We start from the raw sequence: 18,297 nt of genomic DNA, 5'->3' as shown, positions 1-18,297 counted from the left end.
ACCTTGGAGTCATCCTAACTGATCCTTTATGCGAATCTTCAGCAGTTAGAGACTTTTTCTCAAGAGAGGATAAGATACCCTTAGGTATTTTATTCTGTGTTAGGCTGTGTACAAAATACATGTCAACAAGACCATAGAGTGCTTTGACTAGTCTACAGACCTTCTGTTCTTGACCAGCAACCTTGAATCCTGGGGGTTGCGTCATGTAGACTTCTTCCTGTAAGTCACCATTCAAAAAAGCACTCTTGACGTCCATCTGATGGACTTTCCAAATGAACTGGGCTGCCAAGGCAAGAACGAGCCGTATCGTACTCATTTTGGCTGTAGGAGCAAAAGTCTCCTCGTAGTCAATGCCTTCTTTCTGTGAGAACCCACGAGCAACAAGACGAGCCTTATACTTGTCTAGGGTTCTGTTGGGTCTCAAATCAACAGATTGGATAGGTTCTAAGGAAATGCCAACTCCTATGATCAAACCCTCCAATTGACTTGGCCAACTTATAGAGTGAACCTATTTGGTTACTAACTCTCTCACTTTAGGCTCTACAGGACCTAGGCGGGTATACCTACTCACTAGTTGTTCCTTCAACTAATGCTTTTTATAGCAGATTTAGTGTCTTAATCTGATATCTCCTAGTCTCAGAATGGCATAAGTTTCTTAAACAGACTGATTTCAGATGTGTGTATTGATCTATGTATCTTACAAAAGTATATATGTTACACTTTGGCTAAATTACCTACTATACCTACTCTACTAATCCTAATGCTTAAAGGTAAAGGGTAACTGGTATGGTTAAAGGGTTTGTTTACAAATGATCAGTGCCTTTCCTCCTATTTGGGCTACAAAGTCTTATATTTCTTCAAGACTTATTGTGTAAACTTATGAGACAGTTTTTAATCCCACCACCTCTCGATGAGTCTGTCAGTTACTGTTTCTTATGAGCTCTACTTCAATGTCTATATTGTAAACTGCTTGAATGAATTTAACCCTAACTTTTAAGAGACCATCCAAGGAAGAAATACAAGGAATAATTACAATTCGCGAGTAAATCTTTTTGATCCAAATCTACAATATAAAACACAAAATTTTACTGGAAGAACACGAATAACCTTATCCACTTTTAGATAATATCATAAGCAACTGCCTTCTAAAAATATGTTAACTCTCAACACATATGAGAAAGAAAATGCAACTGGTTATTTTTGATAAAAAGTTTAAAAGTACAAAATTGCCTCCACCTCTTGTATCTCTCTATTCTCTCTTTACATTTTACATCACACATATATATGTGTTTGAATGGTTTTCATACCCCTTTGGGTGAAAAGACACCCCCCTTTTAAATAAAAATAATTCCAAATCCCGAAATTGCCTTAGTTTATGTAATTAATTGTCACTTTACAAGTTGTTTAGGCATATTAGAGGTATTTTAAGGCTATTTTATGGGTATATAATGGATAAATGGTCTTTAAATGATGTAAATACCCCCTTTGGTGCTTCACACTCCATTTTTTATGCCCATTATTGTGTTTATCTTATGGTTTCGTATTGTGCAACAAATATAAAATATATTACTTGTACCTATTCAATATATATATATGTATATATATATATTTAGAATTTTTCTTTCTCCTTGTCTTGGAATTTGGAATTCTAAAAATTGCAAATTTTAGGGTTCCAACAGGTTCCATCAGCTTTGTATTTTACTTTGTACACCCATTTGCAGCTAATGGGCTTCTTTCCTGAAGGAAGATCAGAAAGGGCCCAAGTGTGATTCTTCTGAAGACCCTGGAACTCGGCTTCCATAGCCTGTTCCCACTCAGGTATACCTTTAGCCTCTGAGTATGTTTGAGGCTCAAAAACACTGTGTATGTTAGCCATGAGAGCAAAATTGACTGTATGCTGCTGTTTGCTCTTATTACGGGAGGTTCTACCCTCAATGAGCTCAGTATCCCTGAGATCACCAATGGTCTTGGCCCACCATTTAGGCCGGAGAGTAGACGTGCTAACATCTGGAGGAGCTGGAAGAGGCTCAGGATCAGGAACAGGAGCAGCAGGAGGAGGATTATTCTCCGGAGGGAACTCAGGTAGTGCATCATCGAAAATAGATTCTGCATCATCCCTCCCATCAGGCGAACCTAATGGAATAAGAACACTGTGAGGCTGATCCTCAAAACTCTGCTCAGAAGAAGGGGATTGAAAGAATCCTCTGTCTTCATCAAATACAACATCACGACTGAAGATAAGACATTCAGTGTCTATATCTATCAGTCTGTAGGCCTTATGGTGATCACTGTATCCTGTCATCATGAGTTTCTGACTTTTGGAATCCAACTTGGAGCGCTTAGCATCTGGAATCCAAACATAGGCAACGGAGCCAAAAACCTTCAGGTGGCTGATCTTAGGCTTCCGACCAGACCAAACCTCTTCTGGAGTCTTCCCCTTAACAGCCTGAGTAGGAGAACGGTTAAGTAGGTAGACAGCAGTAAACACTGCTTCAGCCCAATACTTATTCGGAACACTCCTGTGTTGTAACATAGAGCGAGCCATCTCAACAACCGTACGATTGCGACGCTCGACAACACTATTTTGCTGAGGAGTGTAGGGTGTAGTCAATTGGCGTTTGATGCCATGGGTATCACAGAAGTTGGAGAATGCAGAAGAACAAAATTCCCCCCTGTTATCTGTCCTAAGAGTAATGATACTATGTCCAGACTCTTTTTCAACAAAGGACTTAAACTTCTGAAAGATACTAAATACATCTGATTTATGTTTAAGAAAGTACACCCACATCTTTCTACTAAAATCATCTACAATAAGCAAAAAGTATTTGCAACCAGTAACAGAAGATGTATTCATAGGACCACAAATATCAGCATGAAGTAATTGAAGTACCTTAGATGCGCGCCAAGACTTTCCATGGGTAAATGAAGTCCTATGCTGTTTGCCAGCTTGACAGGCGCCACATACTCCAAGATGCTGAGTCTGAATATCAGGTAACCCTGAAACAAGTCCCTCCCGAGATAGCTGAGAGAGATACTGAATGTTGAGATGTCCATATCTCTGATGCCACAAAGTGCTGAGAGGAGAAACATGAGCTGCCAGAGCCACTTCAGGAGAATCACCAGTGTCAAGAAGCCTATATAGGCCATGATCCTCTAGACCAACAGCAACAGTAAGACGAGTCTCCCGATCAATGATGGAACACTTGTGAGCACTGAACACCACATCTAGCTGAGGAGAATTCCTCATAATCTGGCTGACAGAGAGCAGATTAAGTTCCATTCCAGGAACATAGTACACATTCAGAAAAAAGAGAGTCCTGCCACCAGACTGTATCTGAACAGTGCCTCTGCCAACAAATGTATACTCCTCACCTCCGCCAAAAACAACGGAATCACTGAAAGGTGAGAAGTCTGTAAACCAGTCACGCCGATGAGAAAAGTGACGTGATGCACCAGAGTCGATGTACCAAGCAGAAGACCTGGCATGATCTGAAGACCTCTTAGCCATAAAGGCATAAAAGGCAGACTCCTTTTGCTCGGAATGTTCAACAACATGTGCCTTCTGGTGTGACCCTCCCTGCTTCTTTTGTTCAGAAGCGAGCCTCTGACGGCAATCTTTCTTCATATGGCCGTAGTTGTGACAGTAATTGCACTGCACATTCTTCTTCTTAGCTCCATCCTGTGTCTGAGAAGATCCTTTCTGCTGAGAAGACTGAGAGGACTGAAATTTGCCTTTATCCTTGTGAAAGGATTGGGCTGTGAAGGCATTTTCCGAGGAGGCTGATGTAGTACCACTACCAAACTGTTGTTTCCAGCGATCCTGCTGTAGAAGTTTGGTGCACAATTCTGAAAACTTCAGATCAACATTAGTGGAAGTAATATTGAGGGTCTCAATAAAGTGTTCATACCAATAGCTTCGAGCTGATCTCGAATGTCCTTAATCCTCGTGAGGTGTTCCTGTAAGGACATACGTTCGTCCATCATAATGGAGAACAGCTGATTCTTTAGAAAGAATGCTCGGCTCTTGTCGGATGTCTCATGCAATTCCTTCAGATGCTTCCAGATGTCAGAAGCTGTCTTGCCTGAAGGAATCTGCAGTAACTGATCATCAGTCACTGAGAGTTTGAGAAGCATAACTGCCTCTCGATTGCGTTCATCAAACTTATCTTGATCTGCACCAGGTGTACCAAGACTGAGCTCTTTTCCCAAAACAAGCTGGTCAAGACGCCTATATTCAAAAATGGTCAACATATGCTGTTTCCAGATGTTGTAATTGTTGCCATTAAAGCGTTGACTGCCTTCTAACATTAGGTTGGTTAGAGAAGCCATTTGCACGTTTCCCAAAAAAAATTCCCGGCTAACCCAAAAAAATCCAAAGACAACCCAGAAATTCGTGCAAAAAACCCAAAAGGAATCTGCTGTCAGAATTTGAATCCGCGGGCTCAAAAATCGAGGCACGAAATCGAGGCACCCAGAAAAAACGGACAACTACCCAGATTGGGGTTCGAAAAACCCACCAAGAATCTGCAAGTATAATTTATTTTCGATGGAAACTGGAAGGTAAACACCTTAATCGAAAATTTCAGAGGGTCGTGGAAGCCATGATTTGCTCAGAAAAAAAATGGCGTCGCCGAAGGTGCAGGTCGCAACGCGTTTGCAGGTTGCGTCGAGTCGCCGAGGGTGCAGGTCGCGACGCATTTGCAGGTCACGTCGCGTCGCTGAGGGTGCAGGTTGCGACGCCGAGGGTTGCAGGTTGCGACGCCGAAGGTGCAGGTCGCGGACACACAGAGGTCGTAGACGCACAGAGGTCGCGGACAGACGGAGCACCGGTCACGACGACTCTGCAGGTTGCGCACCACCACGAACACCGCCGAACACAGGTCGCGACGGCTCCGCAGGTCGCGCACCAACATGAACACCACCACCGAACACAGGTTGCGAAAAAAAAAAAAACGCGACTGTACAAACCCGCGAGGTAGTCACAGGAGCTAGGAAACTGAAAAACCCTAGATGGATTTTTAAAAACCAGAAATAATTTCGAAAATTTCCACTAATTGGAAATTAGAATTAAAAAATTTTCGAAAAAATTTCTCCTATAGCTGTGATACCATAAAACAAATGCAGAAGCATATGGATTTCAAAGAATTGATTCATTTATAGAATGAGCAAGGCGCTCATAAATAATACAAGAATATTTACAAGAATAGCAAGTTTCTAATAAGAAACTGCTGAGAAGATCGTAGACGATCTAACTAAAATAGAATATACACTATTGAGCATTAATACTAAAATTAACATTATTTTAATATTCTATTAGATAGGAGTTCTACACCTCCTTTCGTACAATGCTTCAAAAGGTGCCATCTTTATGGCGGATTGATATGAATTGTTGTAAGCAAATTCTACCAGAGGAAGATAATCTTCCCATTTATATTGCTAGTCCAAACAGTACATTCTTAAAAGATCCTCTAAGGCTTGGATTACTCTTTTTGTTTGTCCATCTGTCTTGGGATGGTAGGCTGAGCTTATGTTTAATTAGTTCCCAAGGCTGAAAACAAGGTTTGCCAAAACTTGGATGTCATTATAGCATCCCTATCAGATATAATCCTTTCAAGAACCCCATGTAGACGAAAAATCTCTTGAACAAATTTCCGAGCAATACAGGTGCTCCATTAGTGAAATTTCTAGGCATAAAATTTTCTACCTTGGTGAGTTTATCCACCCTCACTAAGATGGCATTATGTATGTTCCTTGTCATGGGAAAGCCTTGAACAAAATCCATGCTAATGATCAGCCATTTCCAATTTGAAATGGCATGTGGCTGCAATTATCCCGCTAGGTGCTGGTGTTCTGCTTTCATCTTCTGACATTCGAAACATCCTGTCACAAATCTCGCAACATCATTCTTCATTCTTTTCCAATAATATAAAGGTTTAATATTTTCATCACACCCAGACGTCCGGAGTACGGTGCCAAATGAGCCTCCTTCCAAACCAATTTCCTTAATTTAGGATAGTTCGAAACATACATTCTCCCTTGGTATCTCAAAAGTTCATTCGACTTGATGCTGAATCCTTCATATTTGGGATTCCTGAGAGTTGATTTATAAAGCCTCTCGAACTTGGTTGTAATATTCATCTCCTTCAAGATTTTGCAGAACTTGAGCTCCAAAATCCGTGTTCATAGTTATTATTGACGATAAATATCTTCGACGACTTAGAGCATCTACTACTTTGTTTTTCTTACCTTTGTTAATGCATGGTAGCTTATGCAAGATAAGATATTTCTAACCTTCCTTGTTCTGTTATTTACATGCTTCATGTCTAAACTTATATTGCATATGATTATCGGATTTTACAAACATTGCTTAGCATATTAAATGCTATAAGTTATCGGGTTATTAGCCAATACATAAGTTATCGGGTTATTAGCCGATACATACTTGCTATCGGGTGCATAACTATTGGCACCGATCCACATCTGTTATCGGGCTTAATCATCGGGCATATTTGTTATCGGGCTTAATACATACACCGCTTCATTTGGAATTAACAGTGGTTAACAACTGCACCGGTTGGATTACATACATCGTGCATTTTGAATCATCGGTGTTTACATGAACCGATTCATTATCTTGATCAATCATTATATTATATTACAATATGCTATCGAGGTTTTGAACCGATAAACAGCCTTGTGTTAATGGTATAATTACAAAGGCACCGATCAATGGGTGCATTGATCGGTCATGCCTAAAAGGCATGACCGGTCAATACACCAATTGACCGGTTGCCTAAATGATATATATACCAATTGAATTCATTTGGAGGAGACATAGAAAACATAAAATGATCTCTCTCTTTCAGACCTGCAGATAAAATCAGAATTATTAGACATCAACATAATTCCTCATATACATTTATAGCATACATAGTTCATAACTTGTTCTTTAATTGAAATTGAAATAACTTTACAACCTTTGATATAACTGATCTCAAAATCATAATCAGAGATTAGCTCTAACCATCTTCTCTGGTGAGCATTTAATTAGGTTGAGTGAAGATGTATTTTAATCCTTGGTGATCTAACCTAAGCTCAAATGTTTTCCCCACGAAGTAATGCTGCCATATCTAAAGACCATGTACAATGGCTGCTAACTCTAGATTGTGGGGTGCGTGGTTTTGCTCATAGTTTTTTAATTTTCTGGATTCATAAGCTATCACCTTCTCATCCTGCATAAGGATTCCATTGAGCCCTTCTCTGAATGCATTTGTAATAACCACAAACTGACCTTCAGGATCAGACACTTTTAAAATTGGTGCAATAGTTAGCTTTTCTTTCAGATATTCAAAAGCATTCTGACATTTTTCCGTCCATTCAAATCTTTTTCCCTTCCTTTGAAGGGTAGTGATAGGATGTGGAATTCTAGAAAAAATCATCATAAAATTTATGTAGTAGCCAGCCAATCCCATAAAGTTTCTTACCTCTTGTACATTTCTCAGAATTGGCCATTCGATCTACTGCTATTCCCTCGGCTGCAATGATATGTCCTAAATATTGTACTTCCTTCTAGAAGAAGGTGCATTTGGATAACTTCCCATAAAGTTTATTTTCTTGTAGCCACTGTAGAACTATTTGCAGGTGCTGTAGATGTTCTTCCTCGGTCCTTGAATAAATTAGGATATCATCTAGAAATACTAACACATATTTGTCTAGGCAATCCCTAAACACACTGTTCTTTAAATTCATGAATGTTGTTGGGGCATTGGTGAGCTCAAATGGTAAAACAGTAAATTCATAGTGCCAATACCTTGTTCTAAATGCTGTCTTATGAATTTTCTTCTCCTTCAATCTTAATTGATGATAATCATTGTTTCTAATGGCGACCTTATTCAACATACGATAATCAATGCATAGACATAAAGTCCCATCTTTCTTCTTTACAAAAACCATAGGAGCTCTCTAAGGTGATACACTTGGTCGGATTAATCCCTTACTGATAAGTCTCTGCAATCGTGCTTTTAACTTCATCAACTCCACAGTTGTCATTCGATAAGGTACTTAGGTACTTTAGACACAGGTTCTGCCCTTGGTTCTAAGTCTCTAGAAAAATCAAACTCTCTTAGGTGGCAAACCCGACAACTCCTCTGGAAACACATCTTGATAATCTCAAAGGTAAGGGTATTTCTCAGCAAATGTTTCCCCTTTCCCTTCCGTTCTGACACTCTCTTCTTCCAAATGCATGTCCATTTCATACATCATCATGTCATCATGATACATGGCCTCTTTATATTCCCTAATTTCTTCCATTTTGACCACAAACATCTGACACCCTTTCTTTTTCCTTATTTTTTACTGCATAGCGGAGATTCGCTGCACCTTGATCCCATGCTGAATTCCTTTAATAAGCACTTTGTTTCCCAAGTCATCTAAAGATTCCACCGTTTTGGAGAAACAGTCTACCTTAGCCCTATGCTCCCATAACCAATTCATAACAAGGATCGCATCGTAGGAGCCTAAGGGTGCCACATATAGATTGATTTCCGTAGTAAATCTTGGTCGTTCAACCCTAGCTTTGAGCAGACACTGCTCTACTTGAGCTCTCGTTTGATTTGCATATTCTACGGTCTAGGATTTAGCCATAAAACCAGTTTTCTTAGGAAACCTACTTAAAAATTTAGGAGATATAAAACATTTAGTGGCACCAGTGTCTATAAGACAAGATATGGAATTCCCGTAAAGCATACCTATCATCTCTATAGGTGTAATCTGGTATTCAGTTTGCTTGTTATCCACTGCTGCATGTATCCTCTATTGGAATGTTGTTTGTTAAGAGGGTAAGGGATTTCGGTGTTGCCAACTGCCTTGGCTTTTTGTTGGGCATTGATTTGCATAATGATCTCCACAAGTGAAACACCCTCCAGGTGGTCCTCTCTTTTTTGTCCCTTTGTTTGTAAAATCTCCATCCTTCCAATGATTATTGAATCCTTTTTTGTCCTTCTTGAAATCTGGTTTGTTTCCTTTGAATCCATTCTTCTTGAAATTCCGAGATGATTGGTTTTAATTAACCTTCTTGTGATTTCTATCTCGGTAGGAGTCATCTCTCTTCAACCTCTATTCCTATCTCACAACCTTTTCATAAGCCTCATCCATAGTTCGTGGTGTAAACACATCTATTGCTCCTCCCATCCGATGATTAAGCCCCATGACAAACATTCCCAATGTGGAAGTTCTCATCTTGTTGAAACTGAGGTATGTACTTAACTAGTCTGGTAAACTTTTCCTAGTATTCATTAACTTATTACTCTCCTTGTATAAGGTTTTGGAAATCTAACAACTTTGGGTCATAAAACAACTATGGAAGCCATCTTTGTCTAAAGACACCTACAAACTGCTCCCAAGTGATCTTAGCTACCTCTAATCCTAGTTCCGCCTTCTTATTCTCTCACCATGACGCTACCTCTCCTGACAATTGATAGGCCCCCTAGGCTGCCTTAGAGTTATTGGAGTAATTTCGGATTTCAAAGTATTTCTCCATCTCTATGAGCCATGCTTCAGCAGCGTCTCCAGATTCAAGACCTTCAAAATCTGGTGGTTTAATCTTCTTCAGGTCATTAGAGAGTTCATCTGCTAATTGGTTTTTCTTGTTATTCATGTCTAAGGCTTCCAAGTGTTCTTCTCGTTGTTCACTCAGCCTATTATGTTCTTGTCCATTGAAGTTTCCCCTTAACTGTGTATCATATTTCTCATCTTTGGTTTCTTGTTGCCCTTCAAACCTTCTTTCCAGGTTGTCAAGCCTTGTTTGAGTTTTATTCATGGCATCTAGAAGCTGTCTCATGATAGCCATAGGGTCATTGATACCCTCAAATCCTCCATGATCATGTTGAAATTCAGCATCAGTCAGTAATCTGATCTGACTGAGTCATCCAAATAACTCAGTTTAATAATTAATATGCATTATCGTCTATTATAGGATTTAGTCTTTTTGATAATTAACATGTATCAATTATCCACCATTATTGTAAGGTGACGATCTCACAATAATGGTTGCATATATCATTATGGTGGATATCATGTGTGTAAAAGTTATTGCAATTTCCAATTTAATGAACAAGTTATATTCTAGATGGTATATTTAAGATTTTGGTATTATTATTATGACAATAATATTATCGTCTTTCTTTTCTGCAGGTATGAAGGATGAACATGTATCGATTTCAATGTCATTCCTTTTCTTTTGAATGATATATATATAGTAAAGCAATCACGATCAAGTGGCACCTTGATCAGACATGTCTTTTAGACATGTCCGGCCAAGATGTCACTTGGTCGTGACTGTCTACCGATTCACTCGGTGTTTATGATAACTTAATCGGTGCCATTTGTAAATGATAATAGATCGATATAACCACACCCGATAATGAATCGGTGTCAAAGCAAAAGATAATAGATCGATATAAACACACCCGATAATGAATCGGTGTCAAAGCAAACAAGCCCGATAACTAATAGCATTTAGATCGATGCTTAACTATGTTAAGCAGCTCGTTGATCTAATCCATCTTTATCCAATATCAATATCATAATCAAGATCAAAGTTACAGTCTGATAAACATATTCAGTTCGGAAAGCATAAATCAGATAATCTAATAGCATAGATGAGTAAACCAAAACAGAATGGAGGAGATTAACGAGTTAGGAAAATCTTATCTTGCAGAAGCTACTAATGCATTAACACTCCCTCTTAGCTTTGGAAGATAGATAAAGTAACCTGCATCACATTTCTTTTTCCATAATGTCAGTCTCCAAGAATATATATCATCTATACATATGATATGAAGTATCATTAGGACATAATATACAAATATAAAACATCACTCTAAGCATGTGACATAGAGTATCACCTAACCATGTGATATAAAAGATTCATCATTTCATTATGACAAGATATCACCTAAACATGTGATATCAGTATTGCCTAAACACGCAATACTAAGGATAAACATATGAGGATGGTTAGATTCTCATTTTATCCAGGTTGTGATATGTGCACAAACATTTTATACAAATGTTTTATCACAACACCATCATGGCACATCCATGACATACCAGAGATCCAACATGATAACTGGTTTAGAATCATAAGATCGTCACCTTATGATGTCTACATACAAGTGTTCATAATCTGAGAGATCGTCACCTCTTAGATATGAACACAGGGGGTGAAACCCAGAATGTCTCAACATGACAAAAGAAGTTTACACATTAAACATCTTATTTACAAAGCAGATTACCTTTCTATCATACCTAAACCTTTTCTGAAGGGATCAACCTTCACTCTGGAAAGTGGTTTGGTCAGAATATCTGCAGTCTGATCTCCTGTAGTCACATATTCCAATTTGATCACATTTTTGTCTACCATGTCTTGTACATAATGGTATGGAATCTCAATATGCTTAGATCTGTCATGAAATACTGGATTTATAGAAAGCTTTATGCAGCTCTGGTAGTCACAGTGAATGACAGTGGGTATGGGTTCACCAAATAGTCCCACAAGCAACTTCCTAAGCCATACTGCCTCTCGAGCAGCCATGGAAGCTGCAATGTACTCGGCCTCGGTGGAACTCTGTGCCACAGAAGACTGTTTTCTGCTGATCCAAGAAATCATAGCTGATCCTAAATTGAAGCAACACCCTGAAGTGCTTTTCCTGTCAGTCACACTCCCAACCCAATCTGAGTCTGTAAATCCGTGTAGGTCTAGATCGACTTTCTCATATTTGAGACCAAGGTTTAGAGTACCTTGTAAGTATCTCATAATATGTTTCACTGCAATCAAGTGGATTTCCTTAGGCTCACACATAAACTGACTTAAGGCATTGATTGCATAACATATATCTGGCCTTGTATTCACCAGATACATGAGAGACCCAATCATCTGTCTGTAGAGAGTAGGGTCAGTGGATTGTGACTCTGCTGATGCTTCCTTAAGTTTATGTAAATTTGTTTCCATGGGAGAGGTCATAGGTTTGCAGTTATGCATTCCGAATCTCTTCAAAATGTCCAAGGTATACTTTCCCTGGTTTAGTATAATATTTTCAGAATTTTGCCATATTTCCAAACCTAGGAAGTAATGAAGGAGTCCCAAGTCCTTCATATCAAATTCTTTAGAAAAATCTTTCTTACATTGATTTATGAGGTGATCTTCTCCTGTGATTAGTAAGTCATCAACATATAAAATCAATACTAACATATCACCTTTATTTTGTTTGTAGTAGAGATTTGGATCTGCATCATTTTTAGAGAAGCCTAGTTTAGAGAGATAGGTGTCAATTCTTTCATACCAGGCCCTGGGAGCCTGTTTAAGCCCATAGAGAGCTTTCTTGAGTCTGCACACATGAGACTCTGCACCTTGAATTTCAAATCCTTCAGGTTGCTCTAGGTAGACTTCTTCTGAGATCTCACCATTAAGAAATGCTGTTTAACATCCATCTGGTGCACCTTCTACCCCTTTGCTGCTGCAATGGCTAGTACTGTTCTTACTGAGGTATATCTGGCCACAGGTGCAAAGGTTTCTTCATAGTCTATTCCTTCCCTTTGAGAGAACCCTCTAGCTACAAATCTGGCCTCGTGTTTTTCAATACTGCCATCTGCAACATGTTTGATTTTAAACAACCATTTTGATGAAACAACTGATTTCTTAGTAGGCCTAGGAACGATCTCCCAAACATCATTCTTTATAATGTACTGATACTCTTCAGACATGGCATCCTTCCATACTTGATGTTTAAGTGCATCTGATACATTGTTTGGTTCAGCTTTAGAGAGATCATTCATAAGAGCAACATAGCTAGTGAATTTATTAGGTCTTTTGCTTTCCCTGAAGGTTCTTGAAGGAGCAACAAACTTTTGAGCTTTTGCTATAGTCTTGGTGGCCCATAGAGGTCTTTTCCTGAGGTTTTCTCTAGGTAGGATTGGAGTTTCACCTATAGTTTCTTCAAGATTCTCCCTCTGAAGCTCAGGAGTAGGATCTTCTTCTATGTTAGGAGTGGGGATATAGTTTTCAGGCTCTATTGTATTTAGGGCTCTTTTGAAAGCTAAATCTTTTTCAAAGATTACATCCCTACTAAGCTCAATATTTCTCTGACCATGTATATATATTCTATAGGCCTTGGATGTTTCACTATATCCTACAAGTATTCCTCTTTTTCCAGAAGGTTCTAGTTTTAGTCTTTTCTCTTTAGGTACATGTATATAGACAGGACACCCAAATATCCTAACTGATATCTGGCTTTAGTTTGGTAAATACTTCTTCAGGAGTTTTATCTTCAAGATGTGAGTGAGGACATTTGTTTTGTATATACACAGCAGTGTTAGTTGCTTCTGCCCAAAGATTGATATTTAGATTCTGTTCAAGAATCATGGCTTTGGCAGCTTCTACAATTGTCCTATTTTTCCTCTCAGCTACCCCATTTTGTTGAGGATTATAAGGTATTGTTAGCTCCCTCTTAATCCCCGAGTTTTTACAAAAATCTCTAAATAATTCTGATGTGTATTCCCCCCCATTATCAGTCCTTAGGATTTTAATTTTATTTCCTGAGTGGTTCTTCGTCAGTGATTTAAACTCTTTAAACCTACTAAGGATCTCTTTTGATTCTTTACACTTCAAAAAGTAGATCCAAGTTTTCCTAGAGTAGTCATCAACAAATATTACATAATACAAACATCCTCCTAGAGAGGGAACGGACATTGGTCCACATACAACAGAATGAACTAACTCTAAAACTTTGCTTGTCTTCCTATTACTATTATGGAAGGCACCCTTGATATTTTTACCTAGGGCACATCCCTTGCATGCCTCTGAATGATATTGCTGCAACTTAGGTAAACCTGTGACAAGGTTTGCCATAGATGATAAAGATCTATAATTCAGGTGGCCTAGTCTTCTATGCCAGACCTCATTTGCATTTGTTGCTTCATGAATTAGGGCTAGGTTGGGCTCTGTGCACAACTCATACAAATAGCCTCGTCTTTGACCAATGACTTTAGCTTTCTTGATGGAATAATTTCTTGGCCAAGCCAACACCTTGTTCTCCATGAAGGTTACTCTGCATCCGTTATCTTCTAGGGCTGATATGGAGACTAGATTTCTCTTGATGCCGAGGACATATAGTACTCCTTCGAGTTGCAATGATATGCCTGTCTTCAGTTTGATGGTGCAGGAACCAATTCCTCTAACTGGATGTGAGGAATCATCTCCGATGGTTACTTCCTCATCATTATCCTCTGTCATGGAGTCTAGCACTTCTCTAAATCTTGTAATATGTCTGGATGAGCCATTGTCGATCACCCAGGAGTTAGATTTATTTGATGCATGGCCTGTAAGTGCTGAGTAGAGGACATAGTTCTGGGAGTCATCTTCTCTTTTAGATTTTCCTACTCTGGCAAATGTGGCTTGTTTGGCTCTCTCTGGACATTTTGCAACAAAGTGTCCGAACTTATCGCACCTATAGCATTGAATATGTGATAGGTCTCTCTTTGAAGTGTTCTTGCCTTGATGACCCTTCCTCTTCCTAAATTGCTTCTTCTTGGTTGTCTTATTTGTGTTAGTATTTAGAACTTGAAGGTCTTCGTCTATGTTCTTTTGTTTTATTCCCATCTTGTTCAATCTTGATCCTTCTTGGAGACAATCGTCCGTTAATCTTTCAAACTTAGGATACTTGGACCTTGCACTAATGCCTTGGACGAATGTACTCCATCCACTAGGCAACCCATCTAGAGCAATGAGTGCTAACTCTTTGCTTTGGATCTTGTAATCCAGAGTTGCTAGTTCGTCTCTTAGAATTGATATCCACATAAAGTAGGCGTTGATTGTCTCCCCCTTGTTCATGGTGATATGATTTATTTCTCGTTTTAATGCCAGAGTTCGACTTGCATTTGATATCTCAAATGTGCTTTCAAGTGCTTTGAACATTTTATAGGCTGTCTGATGTTTTGTTATGATGGGCATTATGTTGTTTCTCACCCCATCAACTATTATTTTTATGGCCTTTTCATTTCCCTCAATCCATGCAGTTTTCTCAGGTTCATTTTCAGGTTGGTGATTTTTAGTTCGAACAAATGAATCTACTTTGTTCGCTTTTAAGATCATCTGGATTCTGAACTTCCAGGCTGAAAAATCATTGCCACCTCCGAGTCTGTCTTCGAATCTGATAGCGCTGGCCATTGGAGAAATGTGATGTAGTATATAACCTTGTTCTTAAATTATTCACAAAATTGAATAGCCTCAAGTTCGATGAACGTGGCTCTGATACCATGTAAAAGTTATTGCAATTTCCAATTTAATGAACAAGTTATATTCTAGATGGTATATTTAAGATTTTGGTATTATTATTATGACAATAATATTATCCTCTTTCTTTTCTGCAGGTATGAAGGATGAACATGTATCGATTTCAATGCCATTCCTTTTCTTTTGAATGATATATATATAGTAAAGCAATCACGATCAAGTGGCACCTTGATCGGACATGTCTAAAAGACATGTCCGACCAAGATGTCACTTGGTTGTGACTGTCTACCGATTCACTCGGTGTTTATGATAACTTAATCGGTGCCATTTGTAAATGATAACAGATTGATATAACCACACCCGATAATGAATCGGTGTCAAAGCAAATGATAACAGATCGATATAAACACACCCGATAATAAATCGGTGTCAAAGCAAACAAGCCCGATAACTAATAGCATTTAGATCGACGCTTAACTATGTTAAGAAGGTCGTCGATCTAATCCATCTTTATCCAATATCAATATCATAATCAAGATCAAAGTTACAGTCTGATAAACATATTCAGTTCGGAAAGCATAAATCAGATAATCTAATAGCATAGATGAGTAAACCAAAACAGAATGGAGGAGATTAACGAGTTAGGAAAATCTTATCTTGTAGAAGCTACTAATGCATTAACAATGTGAAGTGATATCTATGGATATGGTATAATGATTGATATCTCATGAAGTGATGTCTATGGATATGCCATAATGGTGGATATCATGTGAAGTGATATCTATGGATAAGCCATAATGGTGGATATTACTTGAGGAGATTTCTATGGTGGATATCATGTGAGGTGATATCCGTGGATAAGCCATAATGGTGGACATCACTTGAGGAGATGTCTATGTCATGCCATACTGTTTGTTATCACAGTGAGGTGATACCTTTGCGACTCAGATCTTGAGCAGATTACCTCCCTAGCTAAGAGGGAGTGTTGAAGTTTAGCATCAGTCATTAATCTGATCTGACTGAGTCATCCAAATAACTCAGTTTAATAATTAATATGCATTATCGTCTATTATAGGATTCAGTCTTTTGGATAATTAACATGTATTGATTAATATATTAATCGATTCTATGCAATGCATATTACACATGGATCGATTCATATATTAATCAATTCTATGTTATATCAAAATATGAATTGATTACGTATTAATCCATATTAATTAATTTGCCTTTGACGTATTAACTAATGAACGACTTTTAACTTGTTTGTTAACTTGCTGTTAATACGTGTTTCGGTTAAACGACTTTAAGAGAGTCGTGATTGTAAGGGAGAGTGGTGCTGGTTGAATAGATATGATGCTACGTATATCTATTCAATCTTTCCCTGCACTTGGAAGATCGATTAACACAGCAGTTAGACATATTATCTACTGTCCCTCATTCATCATATCGGATTCATACAAAACAACAGCAGACCGATTTCGCTGTTCTGCAAATTATATATTCCCTTTCAATCTGCATTTCATCAGTTACAGTTAGAAAAAATTCTATCACTGTGACATGATCTAGCTATTCAGCAGATTACCATTAATAAAGCATGTTGAACCTAGGTGTTAAACCAAGTTGATTCTTCTTTTAGAGGTGATTCTAGACAACCATCAGATAATTTTTGAAATTATAAATCTGATCACCAAATTTAACAGATCATTCCTAGAATTGTCCATATTCTAGTTTTTAATCTACCTAAGTTAATTGAGGTTACTTTATTAGAGAGATTCCTTTCTTAAATTTAGAACATGTATCCATATCAACACAAGTAAAGGAAAAAGCACACATCTCAGAATGTATACACAACCAAAATTTCAGCTTATATTGCTCAAGCCAAAAATGTTTTACATTCTTAGGATTACAAAATTAAATGGTTCTTTACTGAGAGTCACTATCACTTCTCGTGATAGGTTCTTCCTGATCACTAAATTCAGAATAGGGAACAAGTTTGTATCCTGAAGTGGGTATACAAAAGTCTTTGAGTTTTTCTAGCTCAACTCCTATCAATGGAGGATTACCGGCCATTGTTTTGTTTTCCAATTCAATTTCTTTAAGAATGGAAGCTCTAACTGCCTCCTTACTAGAGGCTATCCGTTCTTGTTTCTCTATCCGAAGTTGCTTAATGGCTTCAGCTAGAGTTTTAGTATCACATGGTAAGGTACAACATAAGTAGTCATGTTTAAGTCTAAGTTTCCATAAACGGAAATACGTTGGGTGACGAGCCTTTTTACATGGGGTTCTTGGATCCACATCTTGTGAAACACCAACAGAAAAGTTTTAGTTTTCTATGTTTTTTCAGGTGGTAAGCTCGAGGTTCAAGGTCGAACCTGGTAGCTCTGATACCATATGTAACAACCACTAAACTTATATAAAGAAAAATAGTGAACTATCTAAATATTTAAATGAATGAATTAACAACTATCTTCAACTTCAGCTCAAAATAAACAATAACTAACTAACTGCTTTTCATCAAAAAATGAAAACTAACTAATTCAACTGAAAGTAGCTAAACTATAAGAGCATTTAAGAAATAATCTTCATATGCTTGAATGAGAAAAGATTCAATAAATAATTTTTCTTTATCAAAGAAATAGAGAGTTCAGAGAATACAACTCATTAAGGTTCCTTTTGATAACGTGTACAAGCCTCGACATAGTCTAGGAGAGGCAGAGCATCATCAAGAGCTTTTCCACCCAACCATAGACCTGATAGTCTCTCGTGCCTCTTCCTTCTGGAAGACCCGATCCTTTGCGAGGGTAGCAGACTAAGGATTAGACCTAAATGCCACTTTGTCATATGAGCCTAGTGTTTATAACCTACACGTAATTAGTCAATCACACACTATAGGTACCTCCTAACTAGTATGACCATTTGACTAGGTGGTGTATCCGGTTCATGTGAACTGATGGTCGCATGCTACATGTAGCGCCACCTTGGCCAAGGTTTCAAAATAAGTGCAC

At 38.2% G+C, this 18,297-nt stretch overlaps 1 protein-coding gene across 1 annotated transcript in view; it reads left to right on the top strand.

The window, feature by feature from the left end:
• Nucleotides 1-18,297, top strand: part of LOC131062330 (uncharacterized) — a 76,156-nt gene that overhangs the window by 24,735 nt on the left and 33,124 nt on the right. The window lies entirely within an intron of this gene.

Source organism: Cryptomeria japonica, chromosome 5 (assembly GCF_030272615.1).
Source record: "Cryptomeria japonica chromosome 5, Sugi_1.0, whole genome shotgun sequence".
NCBI classification, from domain to species: Eukaryota; Viridiplantae; Streptophyta; class Pinopsida; order Cupressales; family Cupressaceae; genus Cryptomeria; species Cryptomeria japonica.
This window is presented reverse-complemented; position numbering and strand designations above follow the sequence as displayed.